Source organism: Salmo salar, chromosome 24, assembly GCF_965601325.2.
Source record: "Salmo salar chromosome 24, fSalSal1, whole genome shotgun sequence".
Lineage (NCBI taxonomy): Eukaryota > Metazoa > Chordata > Actinopteri > Salmoniformes > Salmonidae > Salmo > Salmo salar.
In genome coordinates this window covers 20,044,046-20,057,201 of record NC_138314.1, presented here as the reverse complement: position 1 = coordinate 20,057,201, position 13,156 = coordinate 20,044,046, and the positions used below count along the sequence as shown (strand labels likewise).

General features: G+C 42.8%; 1 protein-coding gene across 3 annotated transcripts in view; it reads right to left on the bottom strand.

Annotated features, from left to right (window-relative positions):
- The window catches only part of LOC106585320 (tetratricopeptide repeat protein 28), a 463,550-nt gene that overhangs the window by 320,384 nt on the left and 130,010 nt on the right, over window positions 1–13,156 (bottom strand). The gene's annotated exons all lie outside the window — the stretch shown is intronic.

The following is a 13,156-nucleotide window of genomic DNA, read 5'->3' as shown; positions in this document are numbered from 1 at the left end:
AGCAGAGCAGACACTACTAAAACGGATGTACCAATGAACATTCATTCTGGAAAATGAATGCTCAGGTTTGTCGCGCGCGCATTACGTTACCACGTATCGCTAGCAGCATTTAGTCAAATCAAGATTGTTATACTAGCTGTTTAGTCTGTGTTTTATAATGTGCAATAAGCATAAAACAATTATATATGGAATTGGCAACTCCTTCTCATTCTGAGAAATAAGGTAGGCCACTTGATTTCAACATCTGAACAACGTGGACAGGCTAGCATGCTGTTCAAACAGTTGGAGACAGACAGAAGGTTGTGTTCATAACAATTCAACTGTTTTGCCTTGTTAGCTGAATTCTGAGCTTGTGAAATTATACCTAGATCCAAGTTGGCTAAACTTGAATTATAAATATTAGCTGGCTACTCACCAGCACGTGGGATTGTGCTTGAGAAACTGTTTATGAGACCGGTGTTAATTTTCTATAATGCCTGCTACATTATTAGTGAATGTGCATTATGAATGATTCTGGTTAGATTTGTAACAAAAAATAACATTCTTATAGGCAGACCTGAAAGCCAGATCAGTGATAAAAAAAAAAGCAGGTACAACTATTTTGATAAAATAATTACTTTATTAGTAACTTACCTAGTTAAATAAAGGTTAAATAAATAAATAAAAATAAAAGTGGGTCTTATGGTTGTGGAAGGCATAGAGTGCATTCAGAAAGTATTCAGGCCCCTTGACTTTTTCCACATTTTGTAACATTACAGTCTTATTCTAAAATGTATTAAATAAAAAAATGTCCTCATCAATCTAGACACAATACCCCATAATGACAAAATGGAAACAGGTTTTTAGAAATTTTTGCAAATTAATTACAAATAAAAAACGCAAATACCTTATTTACATAAGTAACCAGTCCCTTTCCTATGCGACTCGAAATTGAGCTCAGGTGTATCCTGTTTCCATTGGTCATCCTTGAGATGTTTCTACAACTTGATTGGAGTCCACTAGTCGTAAATTCAATTGATTGGACATGATTTGGAAAGGCACACACCTGTCTAAATATGGTCCCACAGTTGATAGTGCATGTCAGAGCAAAAACCAAGCCATGAGGTCAAAGGAATTGCCCGTAGAGATACGAGACAGGATTCTGTCAAGGCACAGATCTGGGGAAGGGTACCAAAACATTTCTGCAGCATTAAACGACCCTAACAACACAGTGGCCTCCATCATTCTTAAATGGAAGAAGTTTGGAACCACCAAGACTCTTCCTAGAGCTGGTCACCCAGCCAAACTGAGCAATCGGGGGAGAAGGACTTTGGCCAGGGAGGTGATCAAGAACGCAATGGTCACTCTGACAGAGCTCCAGAGATCCTCTGTGGAGATGAGAGAACCTTCCAGAAGGACAACCAGGCCGCTTGGAGTTTGCCAAAAGGAACCTAAATGACTCTCAGACCATGAGAAACAAGATTCTCTAGTCTGATAAAACCAAGATTTAACTCTTTGGCCTGAATGCCAAGGGGCACATCTGGAGGAAACCTGGCACCATCTCTACGGTGAAGCATGGTGGTGGCATCGTCATGCTGTGGGGATGTTTTTCAGCGGCAGGGTCTGGGAGACTAGTCAGGAACAAGGGAAAGATGAACGGAGTATCATACAGAGAGATCCTTGATGAAAACCTGCTCCAGAGCGCTCTGGACCTCAGACTGGTGCCAATGTTAATCTTCCAACAGGACAATGACCCTAAGCACCTAATCAAGACAACGCAGAAGTGGCTTCAGGACAAGTCTCTGAATGTCTATGAGTGGCCCAGCCAGAGCCCGGACTTAAACCCGATCGAACATCTCTGGAGAGACCGGAAAATAGCGGTGCAGCGATGCTCCCCATTCAAACTGACAGAGTTTGAGAGGATCTGCAGAGATGAATTAGAAAAACACCCCAAATACAGGTGTGCCAAGCTTGTAGCGTCATACCCAAGAAAACTCAAGGCTGTAATCGCTGCCAAAGGTGCTTCAACAAAGTACTGAGTAAAGGATCTGAATACCCTGACATTTCTTTTTTTTTTTAAATACATTTGCAAAAATGTCTAAAAACCTGTTTTTGATTTGTCATTATGGGGTATTGTGTGTAGACTGATGAGGGGAAAAAAACAATGTAATCAATTTTAGAATAAGGTAACAAAAATGTGGAAAAGGTCAAGGGGTCTGAATACTTTCCGAATGCACTGTATACTCAGCCTAGGTATAATTTCAAAAGCTCTGAATTCAGTAGATTATTGCTGACTGTTTAAAATACAGTGTATTTGACCTTTAATTGTACAACAAAGCTTATTTGAAGAAAACATAACAAAAATAGAGATATACTGTATATCCTGAATCGCAAAAAATGGAGATATGAGTTTTAGGCCATATCGCCCAGCCATAGGCGTAGCCTGGTAGAGATAAAACATGTATACACGTTGGCACCACAGATTGTATACACACCACCACTCTTCCATTCACAACCCTCTCCAACGTACCGCTCCACAGAGCCAAAGACGGCTTGGTTCATATTTAGACGATGGGGAGGACTACATTACACTCCCAAATGTTAATTCTGTGAGTAATTTCACACCTGAAGCGTTACACCAACTGTTGTGTGCCAAATTACGCTCTTTTGTTCCACACAGTAATTATGTCTCCTTTTTTTACAGCAGCAATTGGAGCAGCTTGAGAGAGTGGAGACAAAACACTTTTTATTTCGGAGACAGAGTAGCGTTCATGGCGCTAAACATGTTCAGTTCAGGATGATTTCACAGAGTGGATCATCCAGACAGGTGGCAGGGGGCGGAGCTGCGGAGGCGCCTAACACATTTTACACTGCTAGTAATGCAGCCATAACTAAAATAATAGAAGACGTCAGATCACACAACAGACATTTTGTACTGTCTGGCTGACTGTCAGACTGACTGCTGGGGATCTGTGAATGACTGAGCAGCTTTCAGCTTGCTATATTTATCCTCCCAAAGCGGGTGGGTCCAACGCTTAAGATTTCACAGTGGTAATTGGACCCCTCTCCAGAATGGAGAACAATATTTGCTCTAATATGACCTTTGACCTCTAAGTGAGAGGACTATAGATGTAATGACAGGATTAGAGGAGAAAACAAAGGGGATGGTCTAGAGTTAGACCAGAGGAAGAAAATACCACTTTGCCGTCTTTGTTAGGTGATATTGTGTACATTGTTCTACTCCATCATTGCCCTGATACAGGACACAATCAGCCACAGCACACACTTGTCAAACATGGAAGTAGACATGTGGATGGAAATGTGAAAATAAACATATTCACCCATCACACTCATATATACATAGATAAAAGCTGTGTTGCTTTCCCATCATTTTTCATGGCCCCACTAAGACAATATGGCAGAGCAATTCACTGCGGTTCTGAACGTTGCGGAAGAAATTAGGGTGGAATGCACGTCTGTGAATGTGTGTTGAAATGACTTTAAAACCAATAAAACCAGCTACCATGACATACGCAATCCCTACATAACCAGGAATGGATGCTAAAGAAGAGGAGAAACAAATCCATGGGGTCTCGAAGCATCCCTCGGGGAGAGGGGGAGGAGAGGAGGGAGACAGCAGTATAAGTAGCCGAGCTATGGTGTTATCAGAAGGTAATAGAACCTCTAGCGACAGTTGAAGTCAGAAGTTTACATACACCTTAGCCAAATACATTTAAACTCAGTTTTACACAATTCATGACATTTAGGTCAGTTAGGATCACCACTTTATTTTAAGAATGTGAAATGTCAGATTAATAGTAGAGAGAATGATTTATTTCAGATTTTATTTCTTTCCTCACATTCCCAGTGGGTCAGAAGTTTACATACACTCAATTACTATTTGGTAGCATTGCCTTTAAATTGTTTAACTTGGGTCAAACGTTTTGGGTAGCCTTCCACAAGCTTCCCACAATAAGTTGGGTGAATTTTGGCCCATTCCTCCTGACAGAGCTGGTGTAACTGAGTCATGTTTGTAGGCCTCATTGCTCGCACCCGCCTTTTCAGTTCTGCCCACAAATGTTCTATAGGATTGAGGTCAGGGCTTTATGATGGCCACTCCAATACCTTGACTTTGTTGTCCTTAAGCCATTTTGCCACAACTTTGGAAGTATGCTTGGGGTCATTGTCCATTTGGAAGACCCATTTGCGACCAAGCTTTAACTTCCTGACTGATGCCTTGAGATGTTGCTTCAATATATCCACATAATATTCCTCCCTCATGAAGCCATCTATTTTGTGAAGCGCACCAGTCCCTCCTGCAGCAAAGCACCCCCACAGCATGATGCTGCCACCCCCGTGCTTCACGGTTGGGATGGTGTTCTTCGGCTTGCAAGCCTCCCCCTTTTTCCTCCTAACATAACGATGATCATTATGGTCAAACAGTTCTATTTTTGTTTCATCAAAATAAGGACATTTCTCGAAAAAGTACAATCTTTGTCCCCATGTGTAGTTGCAAACCATAGTCTGGCTTTTTTTATGGCGGTTTTGGAGCAGTGGCTTCTTCCTTGCTGAGCGGCCTTTCAGGTTATGTCGATATAGGACTCGTTTTACTGTGGATATAGATAATTTTGTACCTGTTTCCTCCAGCATCTTCACCAGGTCCTTTGCTGTTGTTCTGGGATTGATTTGCACTTTCATCTCTAGGGGACATCTCCTTCCTTAGCGGTATGATGGCTGTGGGGTCCCATGGTGTTTATACTTGCGTACTATTGTTTGTACAGATGAACGTGGTACCTTCAGGTGTTGGGAGCAATTTCCAAAGGATGAACCAGACTTGTGGAGGTCTACAATTATTTTTGTTGAGGTCTTGGCTGATTTCTTTTGATTTTCCCATGATGTCAAGCAAAGAGGCACTGAGTTTGAAGGTAGGCCTTGAAATACATCCACAGGTACACCTCCAATTGACTCAAATGATTTCAATTAGCATATAACAAACTTCTAAAGCCATGACATCATCTTCTGGAATTTTCCAAGCTGTTTAAAGGCAAAGTCAACTTAGTGTATGTAAACTTCTGACCCACTGGAATTGTGATACAGTGAATTATAAGTGAAATAATCTGTCTGTTAGCAATTGTTGGAAAAATTACTTGTGTCATGCACAAAGTAGATGTCCTAACCGACTTGCCAAAACTATAGTTTGTTAACAAGAAATTTGTGGTGGTTGAAAAACGAGTTTTAATGACTCCAACCTAAGTGTATGTAAACTTCCGACTTCAACTGTAAATATATCAACTCTATGAGACATGAGATCATTAGAGATTGTGGAGTGAGTAGGTGTGGAGGAGGGGTGGTAGGGGGTGTTGTGTTGTTGCTCTCATTAGCGTGTCTATCTCTGACTGCCTGTCAGTCTCCACCTGTTGGTCTGCCTTGTTAAAAGCCCCGGGATCAAGTCTCTTCTCTGGGAGAGGATGTATCTTCTGCAATGGAATGTCAGTTCCACCCAGGCCCAAAAATGTCATAGAATATAAACATAGGCCTAATATAACCATCCCATATAAAGCCCATATAAATAAAGGTGAGCCCACGGGGTGGGGAACAGAAGCTAAATTGAGCCCGGAGAGATGGTGATGGGGAAGACTCGGTGGACCCTGGTCGATAAATTTCTCCTTCCTTCCTGCTACTTTTTACGGCCTGCAGTAAAATCCCTCCCTGGTTGGCCTCAGCAGGTTCAGGATGACAGAAGAGAGGAGAGGAGCTAGATGAGAGTGACGCTGAGGGAAACTAAAACAATCTGCTCAGAGCTCTGCTGCTTCTTTGACCTCGGGAGGACCAGTCTGCTGTAACCATCTGGGTCTCTGTTATGCTACCTCTCCTTCTCTCTCTCTCTCTCTCTCTCTCTCTCATACACCCACATACACACACACACACACACACACACACACACACACACACACACACACACACACACACACACACACACACACACACACACACACACACACACACACACACACACACACACACACACACACACACGGTACAGTTAACCCTTGCGGTGGACCAGGGATGGGGTTATCTTACAGGGTCAAACTAATCAAATCCATGTCATCTTCAGTGCCAGGGCTCTTACTTTAATGTCACAGGCCAAATGCATGACCTCAGCTCAGTCCCTCTCCCACTTCTGGATCGAGAATAGTGGTCAAGAGGACTGAGGGGTACAGTCATTCTACAGAGAGACCCACCTCCCCCATCCCTGAGTCCCCCACACATAGAGGCAGGCAGGCCACCATGGTCCCTCCTCAGACTGGCTCTCTGAGGAATGAAATCAGCAACAGGCCACATAAAGGTTCTGGCTAAGCCCTGGACACATTCTTGGAAAATGTTGCCTTCAGAAAAAGGCTTATGAATCCCATCTCTGACAAAAGAGGGGATGGAATTAGTGGGATTTAGGGGCATCTGTGTGAGTCAGGGTGGTATTAGCAGCTCTCTTTAATGCATCTCTCTGCTGACCAGATCACAGGCCCAGTGTAAGGCACACTAGCCATGCTTTTCTGTCACAGCACCAGGCATTAGTCTGGGCCTGGACAGAGACACAGACAGCAACAAGGTCTTTAGTCTGGGCTGATACGGAGCCAGGAAGCCATACCACAGCGGAGTTATAGAGGAATGTACATAATGTGGTTTTGGCTGCTGAGGTGATAATAAATGTTGTGAAACAAAGAAAATAATGCATGTTTTTCAGTCTATGCGCAGGGAAACGCGTTTAGGATAAATGGATGTGTCTCTTGGACTGTAGATAGCACTCATTCATGGCTTGTTTTTGTACAGCCGATGAAATACTGCTGCTCTGTATGTTAGTGGCATACTTGCACATTGAGGAAGGGCTTAACCACTAAATACACTTGGGCTGGGGCCCACCAGATGACCTTTCCACCTCATAGCACAGGGAAACGCGCTCCAATTGAACCGGAGCGTCAAGCCCCGCTTCGAGATATTCCCAGTGGAACCACCAGATGGCAGGCACCTCCAGGACCCACAATGCACTAGGTCACACCCCTGGAATAATGACCTTAACAAATCCAAACACAGACCCAATGACACCAACCCGTAACCCAGTGGGTAGCATAGGAGGTATGGGAAAACCACAGCATGTGTTGAGTGAGCACTCTGAGGCTTGGAGAAAAACAATGTATAATTTTACACATCTATCAATCTGTCTGTTTACCTGTAGATAGGAATCTAGATATTAATCTGCACACACATTGATTCTCAGTGGGCAGGTTGCAGGAATGAGGATTAATGAGAATAGAATGGTTCAGTCACCATTGTTCCTATTGTTACTCATATTTTGACAATGGTCTCCCTCCCCAGTATGCCAGGCCAGGCAGGCATAAACCCACAGCTCATGAGTACTGCAGACCACTGCGTCACAATAAGAGCAAGGGAGGCCTTGCACTCCGGAGAGATCCATCGCCTCTCTCCTCCATCTCTGTCCTCCGGTCCCCAGGGGGAGGGGTAGGATTAGCGGGGCAAGGAGAGCACATTCATTTCAGCTGCTAGAGCTAAGTCATTCGCAGTCCCCTCCCTCCATAGTTTCTTTCTCTCTCCATTCCCCCGAGGATGGGCCAGGGGCTGAGCTGGCCACGCAGTAGCCACTTCCCTTTCTGCTCGTCATGCTGGGCCGTTAATACTGTGCAGCGTCAGGAACAGCAGGTGCTATCACTCCCTATCATTAATTATCCCTACCGAATCACTCTGGGGCCCTCTCCCTCTCTCACTCCTCAAATCCAAATCTCTATCTCCTGTACAATCTCTCTCATTCCATTCCTCCAGCTCTGCCTCATTTTCTCTCACTTTCTCTTATTCAATCCATCTCCAATTCTATCAATGTCTACAGCTCTACAGTAATGCCTTCTCCTCTCCATCTTCCATCTCTCTGCTTATATCTCCCACTCTATCCCTCTTGCATTAATTTGTTCCCTGATGTGTCCCAATATCTGTCCAACATTCTTTCAACTTCTCCCCAGTGACTCCTAGCCTGCTGACAGCCAGCCAGGGCAGGATTCCCTGCCCCCCCCCCCCCCCCCCCTCCTCTCCTCAGATATGTGTCCTCCAGCCACTCCTCTCCTTACATCCACCTTCCGTAAATGTATTCCAAACTGCCGGCCTGCTGCTGCCAGCCAGGAGACATCACAGGGATTGATGGAGCGCTGGAAGAAAATATAGCCCTTTTCCCCACCAGAGAGCTCTGAAATAATGCTGAATCAAAGGAGAAACACCGGATAAGAACCTCCCCCCAGGTCATAAGGTGGTGAACAAGGTCAGAGATGAAGGAGTGAGCCTGGAGATGATAAGGGCCGAGGCTACAACTCTCCTCTCCTCACATACATAGAAACATAAGGCTCTCCCATACAGCCATGCCCCAGTCAGACACAGGTGAGAAGGCTTTAAGTCAACTGTGAGAAACCCAGAGGAACATCTGGCATGACCACAAAAATAAACAATGACTTCCCCATCCTTGGGTTCAGGCTGCTATAAACCTGGCCATGAACTCCAAATGCACAGGGGGTGACGGGGGTGGTGTTGGAGGTGAATGACCATGTATGTGTGTGTCTAAGTCTCAACCCCTCCTCATTAGTCAGACCTGTATCCCAGACATACTGTATACACACATACAGTTGAAGTCGGAAGTTTACATACACTTAGGTTGGAGTCATTAAAACTCGTTTTTCAACCACTCCACAAATTTCTTGTTAACAAAATATAGTTTTGGCAAGTCGGTTAGGACATCTACTTTGTGCATGAGACAAGTAATTTTTCCAACAATTGTTTACAGACAGATTATTTCACTTATAATTCACTGTATCACAATTCTAGTGGGTCAGAGGTTTACATACACTAAGTTGACTTTTCCTTTAAACAGCTTGGAAAATTCCAGAAAATGATGTCATGGCTTTAGAAGCTTCTGATAGGCTAATTGGCATAATTTGAGTCAATTGGAGTTGTACCTGTGGATGTATTTCAAGGCCTACCTTCAAACTCAGTGCCTCTTTGCTTGACATCGTGGAAAAATCGAAAGAAATCAGCCAAGACCTCAGAAAAATAATTGTAGACCTCAACATGTCTGGTTCATCCTTGGGAGCAATTTCCAAATGCCTGAAGGTACCACGTTCATCTGTACAAACAATAGTACGCAAGTATAAACACCATGGGACCACGCAGCCATCATACCGCTCAGGAAGGAGACTCGTTCTGTCTCCTAGAGATGAACGTACTTTGGTGCGAAAAGTGCAAATCAATCACAGAACAACAGCAAAGGACCTTGTGAAGATGCTGGAGGAAACAGGTACAAAAGTATCTATATCCACAGTAAAACAAGTCCCATATCGACATAGCCTGAAAGGCCGCTCAGCAATGAAGAAGCCACTGCTCCAAAACCGCCATAAAAAATCCAGACTACGGTTTGCAACTGCACATGGGGACAAATATCTAACTTTTTCGAGAAATGTCCTCCGGTCTGATAAAACAAAAATAGAACTGTTTGGCCATAAGTACCATTGTTATGTTTGGAGGAAAAAGGGGGAGGCTTGCAAGCCGAAGAACACCATCCCAACCGTGAAGCATGGAGATGGCAGCATCATGGTGTGGGGGTGCTTTGCTCCAGGGGGGACTGATGCACTTCACAAAATAGATGGCATAATGTGGAAAGAAAATGATGTGGATATATTGAAGTAACATCTCAAGACATCAGTCAGGAAGTTAAAGCTTGGTCGCGAATGGGTCTTCCAAATGGACAATGACCGCAAGCATACTTCCAAAGTTGTGGCAAAATGGCTTAAGGACAACAAAGACAAGGCATTGGAGTGGCCATCACAAAGCCCTGACCTCAATCCTATAGAGAATTTGTGGGCAGAACTAAAAAAGCGAGTGCGAGCAAGGAGTCCTACAAACCTGACTCAGTTACACCAGCTCTGTCAGAAGGAATGGGCCAAAATTCACCCGACTTATTGTGGGAAGCTTGTGGAAGGCTACCCGAAACGTTTGACCCAAGTTAAACAATGTAAAGGCAATGCTACCAAATCCTAATTGAGTGTATGTAAACTTCTGACCCACTGGGAATGTGATGAAAGAAATAAAAGCTGAAATAAATAATTCTGACATTTCACATTCTTAAAATAAAGTGGTAATCCTAATTGACCTAAAACAAGGGAATTTTTACCAGGATTAAATGTCAGGAATTGTGAAAAACTGAGTTTAAATGTATTTGGCTAAGGTGTATGTAAACTTCCGACTTCAACTGTATATGCAATCATAAACATCCATGCACAAACACTTTCCAATACACATTCCGGGAGGACAGTGTGTGTGGATTAGATGTCTTGTTAGGAGCAGTGACTAACTGGACTAATGGTTAAACTACAAGGTTGATGGATCAAATCCCCCATGATGCATATGGTGGTTAAACCCGTGAACAAAGCTATCTGCTAAGCGAAGATTGATTGTTATTGAACAGACAGCTTATCTAGACTGTATCTGAACCTTGAGTAGGAGTCATCCCCCCAGTCCTATGTATCCTACCCAGTATTATGACCACAGTGTAATAGAAGCAAGGTAGCTAATCCCACAAATCCACTGGAAAACCTGGAATTTTCCACTTTTCTGAGAGATAGGATATCAGCGGCCAACAGCGAGGGAATCTCTCTATCTCTCTCCCTCCAACACCACAGAGCAGATACGAAGTTTTTAACTTATTAGTGTAATCCATTATAAGGAAGCAGAGCAGACACTTGGCCTGAGTCGATATGATCCTCCTATGCTTCCTATTGATCTCCATCAGACTACAAGAGGAGTAAGGGGACAGATTGAAAAACAGATACATAATAAGTGATTGGGAACACTGAACTAAAGGACCTTCTCAGTCATTACTGTGTCTTTGTGTGTCTGTGAGTGGTTTAGAAAAGAAAGTAGAGTCTCCAGAAACCACAGGAGAGGAACACAATGGCTGTATGTTTGCCTCCATTGTCCTGCCTGCCTTGTGCAATGCCTCAAATGCCTGGGCCGGAGCACACAGTCAGGAGATGTTTTTGGTTCTGTATCAGAGGACACGATGAAAGGACAATGTCACACACATACCCAAACAGTGTGTGAAAAGACACTTGAATGTCTTGAATGTGCAGTCAGCTTTGTGTGAAAAACCTATTCATGTAAATAGTGAGTGAGTGAGTGAGTGAGTGAGTGAGTGAGTGAGTGAGTGAGTGAGTGAGTGAGTGAGTGAGTGAGTGAGTGAGTGAGTGAGTGAGTGAGTGAGTGAGTGAGTGAGTGAGTGAGTGAGTATGCAAAATAGCATTGCACATACATTACTTAAACATGCAATAACCTTTCTTTATTGTTGTGAGGCACGACAAATTCACGTGTAACAACATGTAGGCCTTAATTAAATCAATACCTTTCATGGAAATGAATGACAACATTCTCTCTTATGATCTTTCAAAGTTGAGCAGCTTTTCTACATTGTGATTGGGTTTGAATTCCAACAGTGAGTAAAGGCTTTTAATCCTCAAAGGAGGGTCTCATGGATGATTCTGGCAGAGATGCAGCACAGATGCTGGAATGATTCACAACATGCACCACTCATTTATTTACTCTGGTAATAACTCTATAATAACAACCTCTCTTGAATTTCTCCTTTCATCGTCAGTAAATGATTCAGGATAAAAATTATTCTCATTAATTACTATTCCCATTACATGACTCAGAACAAACGACCGATAAAGACGGAATTTGACCAATGAGCATTGGCCAAGTAGATAATAGGGAGTTTACCGATGGAGGCACGGATCTCCTTTCATTCATCTTCATTCACTTATCTTTGCTGATCTAAAATTAGGAATACGAGATAGACTTATCAGGGTTGTTGCTTTCATTAGGTCAATTTATACGTGTCAATTGGCATAAACGAAAGGAGATTAGGAAAGCTACTTTGACTATTGAGACGCAACAGTTTGGGAAAGTGTAATTTCTCATATCAATAAAGTGCCACCTAGTGGAAAACAGCGTAATATCTGCACCTTTGCCAATGAGAGGTTTCGTGCTTTTCAGATGATGCATGTATATTTTTCCATGTGGTAATACTTGAAGGTTTCTCAAGGAAAACAATAGAAGAGAAATAGTTTAAAGGAAAATATTATAGTTTTGTCCAAGAAAGGGGATTAATTGTTGCTGCCTTAACTTTAAACACATCCTTTATTATATAGGCAAGGCTATTATCTCTGTTTTGTCGACTTTTAATCATCTCAAATTCATAGTTAGATGGGATGACTCTCAGCTATCTGCAAATCCTACACGAAATGCCTTCATTATCTCTCAATGCTGTCCCTGATTGCCAAGAAGGCCACTACAGGGTCATGGTTACAAACTGTAGGACATGGTGGGAATGATTTCTAGATTCTACAGAAATCGATGGTTTTAGCATAAAAGATATGAGATACAACAAAGATTGTATATACATTTCTCAAGGGGCAATGAATGCGCAATGTTATGGGAGGTATATATATATCACCTTTATTAGACTGCCTATTCCTGGATAAAAATGTGCTACAATCTAATGTAAGAAAATACACTTTTTCATTTGAAATAGTGTCGACCACTATCAGTCTGGAGTCTTTTTACGCGCAATTAAATGTCCTCCTTTTGAACCATTTCATATACCAGCCCCACGCACTGTCACTCTTCTCCAGACATTTTTCAAATAAATGTTATTCACCCGAGAATAAACACAGGCTATTGGGCCCCACTCATGAGTCATGTCCAGCAAAAGGCTACACAGGTTTTTGAAAACTGCTAAATCTGAATTATCAATAACCTAATGAAACAAACATCACTGTTGAATCAGCAAACATGAGCCAGAAACGGATTTTGCTAGCCCAAGTGACTATCCAAAAGGAATAATTATCATGGAAACTTTGACTGGCCCGATAGTCTATCTTATGGCCATACAGTATTAGGCTACAATACATATGGACAAAAGAAAAATGCATATCTTGGCTTTTGGCCACCACGACAAGCCATGTAGGCTACAGTACGTCGAACCTATCATTCCAAAACCCGAGTCCCCGATCAACTTCCAAATAATGCACCGGTAATAATGTAAATAATGCAAGTGAATTACAGAGAACTA